Source organism: Capsicum annuum, chromosome 4, assembly GCF_002878395.1.
Source record: "Capsicum annuum cultivar UCD-10X-F1 chromosome 4, UCD10Xv1.1, whole genome shotgun sequence".
NCBI classification, from domain to species: Eukaryota; Viridiplantae; Streptophyta; class Magnoliopsida; order Solanales; family Solanaceae; genus Capsicum; species Capsicum annuum.
Genome location: NC_061114.1, coordinates 222641075 through 222646981, shown reverse-complemented (window position 1 = coordinate 222646981; position 5907 = coordinate 222641075). Strand labels below are relative to the sequence as shown.

Genomic DNA, 5907 nt, shown 5'->3' with positions numbered 1-5907 from the left:
TTATATGTTATATATTTTCACTTTATATAGTGATATATATTAGGTATTAAGATTATATATGTCTGTACGATCAAATGATAGATCTCGTATTATAGTTCATCTATTCACGTGTTAATTTTTTCTTTTAGCCCATTTGTCACATGCTATTTATGGTTCATATATTCATGCGTGAAAGATTTTCAGATATTTATATGGGTACATGCACTTTATATTTATTGGCTAACTTGTTATAGTTACTGTATGATTTGATGGATTAGGCAAGTATCATTTAGAAAAGGCGTCAAGTGGTTCCGTAGAATCGGCAAGCTGAGCCTTGAGTGTATAACGAAAAACAAATCATGCGTGACTCTTATATTAACATGCAGAGATAATTCAGGTGGCCTAAGTGAGATGATAGCCTCCAAAATAAAGTTGTAGTGCACCCACCATTCCTTATGTGTTTACCACTCAAGTGTTTTTCTTTGGTGAGTTATTTCAAAAAGGATAGATACTTAACTTGTTTTAAGAACCATTTGAGAGTACATGATGTGTGACTATGATTCAAGAAATGTGCGTGGGTGTAGCTTCCAGGTGCAGAGTATAAGGTAAGTTACCATATTGGTTATAACTATCATTCGAATATAAGGCCAAGTGAAGCCTCGTGTATTATCCATTGGATATTGTATTTATCGTGACGCTCTGTGAAGCGTATTTGTATATATTTTGATTTGTATTTATCGTGACGCTTTGTGAAGTGTATTTGTATGTATTCTGGTTAGCTGACAAGTTCCTAATCGGTCTATTTATGGGGGAGACACTGTCAAAATTTTTGAAAAATTAAGAGTTAGCCAAATTATAAGATCATGAGGTAGATTAAGAAAAGTGAAAGTTGAATAAATAATCTCAAAAATGTCTTGGGTAATTATAGGATTCAAAATAAGTTGTGCACATCATTCGAGGACGAATGATCCTAAGTGGGGAGATTGTAACACCTCGATAAATTTTAAAATTTATTTTAATATTTTAGATGAGTATAACTCTTAGTTTATAGAGGTTTATGCGGTACATACATTTTAAGGAAAAATATATTGTGTGTAAATATATATAAGTGTGTGTGTATGTAACTATAGCGTATACAATGTGTATGGTTGTGGTTGGTGGATTAAAGAATAAGTTTTATAATATATATAAATATATGTAAATTTTTGACGCAAGTGGGGTCACTTTATTATTCATTTTCTCTACAAAAATACTGAAAGAAGAAAAAGGAGGGAGAAAATCTTTATCATCTTACCCAAAACTACCACCTCTTTCCTTTCTCTCTAACGTTACTGCACCACAGCTTCGCTGACAACAACAGTCGTCAGCCGGCGAAACCCCCACCGACGTCGCCCCCGTTTTCTGCTCTCCGTCTCTCCCTTGTCCCAATTACCCCAGCCGTCCTTTCTCCTCTCGTTGTTCTCTTTCCTTTTTTCCATAGTTGTGATCGCCGATGAACCAGCACCGATGAAATTAACACTGTCCCAGCCGGTGAACCCCACTAAAATAGCCCCTAACAAATTTGGGTTGGAAGGGAAAAAGGTCAATGGTTTCTCAATATTGATTTTGAAATATTAAGACAGAAAATTGATTATCTATCTGATTGTGGAAATCAGTAGTTGGCAAAACAAAGATTACATTTTCGATGGTTGAATTGTTTAATACTTGTGGTTCTACCGTTATCTAGGAAGACATCAAAGGTATGTAAATCTAAAACCTCCTTTGTCTTTAAGACGCGACCTGTAATCATTTGTTCCTCCTAAAGTAGTCGAGATAGCCTACTTGATATATGTAAATAGAGTTTTCAGTTTTTGTATGACTAACACATGACCACGTATCCTTTTATTTGAATTACGCATATTCATGCTTCTTGTGTTAATTGATTGAGGTCAAAATATTTGTACTACTACCATCAAGTCAAGTATCTATAGAGTTTGTTCATTTTTATTAGGAATTCTTTGAAGTCACCTAGTATATCGTCATATGCTATGAATTAGAATAAATGGCCATACTATAGTCGCACTAACATATTAGATCATATAGTGATATAGCCATATGATGATATAAAATACAAGTGTTGTAATAGTTTGATACTATCAAAAAAGTCAATTGTATATGAAAAGCACTACTCTAATAACTAAGGAGTATTTGTCGTAATATATGCTTACATAGGCCTACAAAGCACTATTTGATAAAATTTAACGACAGAAGGATATCATAGATTTGGCTTCGTACATGCACTACGTAATTCTGTGCACAAAATTGAAACCAGACCACTATAGTGAGCTCGAATGTGTGACGTACCTGCCTTATGGTATCATTTGCATTTGGAGTCAGTTGGACTTGTTCCCTTGACTCGAGCCCAATATATGACACATATGGCCTGCGGTCAGACCCTTACAGTGAGTCCCTAAGGAGGGGCGTACCCTGTATCAGACCACAATTACAGTTATACTTATAAAATCATAGTCAGGAATATCTGGGTAACATATGTCGTACACATGACATAGGATGTCCTTGGTAGGCCATCATATGAGTATTTGTATTAAAGTAGGCACAAGACATCACTTAGGCAAATTACTAGGCCCTTATAATGATGACTTACTCGTAAGCGCTTATATGATAAGTTAGTAAGGTAGATGTATAAGTGATAGTTTATATGGTGTATTTGTCACCCGTCCCTCATAAGTTATAGTTTCATATAAGGGTTTCTAGTAGCTAGTCGTCCGCAGCTGCTCATTTTGTTGTTTGATTCATTGAGCATCCTTATACATCTGCTTGTTATTCTGTCTGCTTTACATACTAGTACATATTTTATATGTACTAACGCTCCTATATTTGGGGGCACTGAATTTCTACAAGTACAGGATCAGGTCTATTGATGAGAAGACTTCTATACCAGACACTTGTTCGTATTCAGTAAAGCAATCGGTGAGCTCCTCTCTTACCTGAGGATAATAAACGTCGAGTACTATTTAATTGTGTTTTTAATTATAACTTGGGTATATACAAGCCCTGTCTCGACCACTTTTCCTAGTACAGCTATAATTTCTTCTAGAGATTTCGTAGACAGAGATAAGTTGTCATACGGGGTCATAGTTTCACATCTTTGTATCATATGAGTGTTTAATGGGATAAAATTGATTTGACATACCCCTTTATTATTTTTATGAGTAGTAACTCGTCCGCACAATATATATGTATGTAAATGTGTGTATGTACACATACATATACACACACGCACAAACACGCATATATATATAGATGCATATGTATACATATATATATGCATATATATATGTCAGTTATATAATTCAAGTTCATACGATTCTTATCCGTCCTGTCTACGCTAGGGGCGTGACAGCCTATGGTCTTTATGGATTGCCCACAATAAACTCATCTTTGAAGGAACAACCATCAACCTTACAATTCATAATATAGCTCATATGGCACAAGAGTTCAGGTTTTTGGCAGGACCAACTAGAGTCCCTAGGAGATCCATTATGTTGCATGTTAAATGGAACCCCCTCCATACTTTCATGTAATGTTAAATATTGATGCATCTTTTGAAGTCAATACTGATATATTCCGTACTGAAGGTGTGTTTCATGAGCATTATGAAAACTGAATACTTGGCTTCATTAACTCTAGCTACAGTCCTAATAGCGTTGAACCTGAAGCAAAGGCCCTCTTTCAGGGATTTAGCATTGAACATGAGCATGCTATCTCTTCCATTGAGATAAACATTGATTCCAAAGAACTTGTTAAACAACTTGGTTGTTCGTCCACCAACAATTCTCCTCTTTTATGTGATTGCAGGTGTCTTCTCCGAAGAATGAGTAATCTGAATATATGTCACATCTACAAGGAATAGAACAGACTAGCGGATGCTTTAGTATCTAATATTACTGTTGCTGCTTTTACGCATAACTCCCCGGCTACAGTTATGCTTTTTTGGAAATGTCCACCATCCGTCATGGATATTTTGAGTGCTGACCAACATGGTGATTTGACACTTCGCAGTGAAATACTCACCCCTAGATCAGGATGTATATAGTACAACTATTGCTGGTGTTGTACATAATCTTACTAGCCTAGTTAGAACTACTTCTGCTAGCTCTTCTGTAGTGGCTATGCCACAATTACTTTCCCTGTAGAACTTCTGTTATATAAATAAAATCTTGTTTGATCAAAAAAAGAAAAAGGAGAAAGATGAAATAATTATATTTTTAATAAATATATTCTACATTATACATAAAGGTATAATTTCAACCAACAATTAAATTATTCTTTATTAAATTTGCGACTCTATTTTTATTAATTTATTATTAGAGGAATGGTCACCTTTTATATTTTAAAAGTCTTTAATTAGAATTTTCATTTTATTTTTAATATACAAAAATTTTCAACTACATAATTTTTTATGACATGTTTAAAATTAAAATATTATCGGTGTAAACCTAATGTAGCTTGTTTAAAATTACAATTATATTTAAATAAGAATTAAGTAAATTTTGTGTGGAACAAAACTATTTGAACATAAATTTTGTTATTCCTAGGTGCTCGTTAGCTTTGTATTCCTCTTTTTGTTGGTTATGATAATTTATTTTAAAAGAAATATTCTTATGGTAGATTTTCTAGACTATCTTATACCGTAGAGTGTAGACAACTTGATTGTTAATTGTTTTTTTTTTTTTTCATTTTTTTCTTTTATTTAATTTGCTTTTGTCAAATTCTTAATCCAAAAAAAGAAAACATATTGGAGTTCTTCTAGTAACAGTCTTTCCTTATTTTTAGTTAAAAATAGCCTTTACTAGACAGGAAACTTGGAATTCAAATAATTATCTAAAGAAGTACAGAATAATCATTTAGATGGGGATTGGGGGGATCACCACTTTCCTTTTTCTTTTTGGTCACCTTCCATATTTCAAATTCTCTATCATTTTCCTTCCTCTTAAATGGCAAAAACATTACTTGGAAATTTCATTTGTGGTTCGTAGTTCGTAACTACATTTTTCATCTGATAAAGAAACAACTTCACCTTAAAAATTATTTAATGCATGTCATTTTTAATATGATCAGTCAATAGTCAATAAAAAATAATCTCGTAATAATTAATCGCGATATGACTTATTCCATCAGATGTATATTCAAACCAAATGACACTAACAATTCATTAGGCTAAATATAGTAAAATAATCATATTAGTTGCTTTTATTTTATTTTTTGAATGAAAAACAGGGATGCATTTTATACGTGAGTGATGAGTCATAGTTTGTGCTATATAAATACGTTTATTGTGTGCAACTAAAATATACATGAAATAAAACTTTGGTGTCACACTTCTTATCCCGCAGAGCTGAAGAGTTTATAATGTGACACAAACGTTACAAGTACAAAGCCGCGATTGCTTCTTGCTTTTAAATATTACAAAGATAAAAAATATAGCCCTAATGTCCATAATAATGAGAGTAATTGTAATTTTATTAATTTTTTTTTATTTTATCCCAAAAGAATAATATTAATATTAGTGTGACTCGAACCATCAACCTATTAGTGATGGTAAAACCATGAAAATACTCAATCACTTAATCAAGCCTCACTTATCAAAAAAGTTATGATCAATTTTTTTTTTCTTTTTGGGTGGAGGGGGGGGGGGGGGTGGATAACGAAAAGTTGTGATAAGTTAACGAAACAAAAGTGAAAAACAACTACTTTGGAGCACCAAATGAAAGGAGAGTTCAGACCTCAAAGTAATGGTTTTTGTCCTTCTATAACAAACATGCTCAAATAATACGTAAAAATAATTTTTATAAAATATATATATATATATATGTTTAATTAAGAGATATCATTATTACACCAAATAATGAAGGCAGAACCACAAAG

General features: G+C 32.8%; 1 long non-coding RNA gene across 1 annotated transcript; it reads left to right on the top strand.

The window, feature by feature from the left end:
* The first annotated feature begins 1208 nt into the window (after positions 1 to 1208).
* LOC107869447 lies at positions 1209 to 4220 on the top strand. The gene is made up of 3 exons (XR_001673811.1): positions 1209 to 1718; positions 2886 to 2949; positions 3838 to 4220. It is a non-coding gene; the product is annotated as an uncharacterized LOC107869447 (long non-coding RNA).
* The last annotated feature ends 1687 nt before the right edge of the window (positions 4221 to 5907 follow it).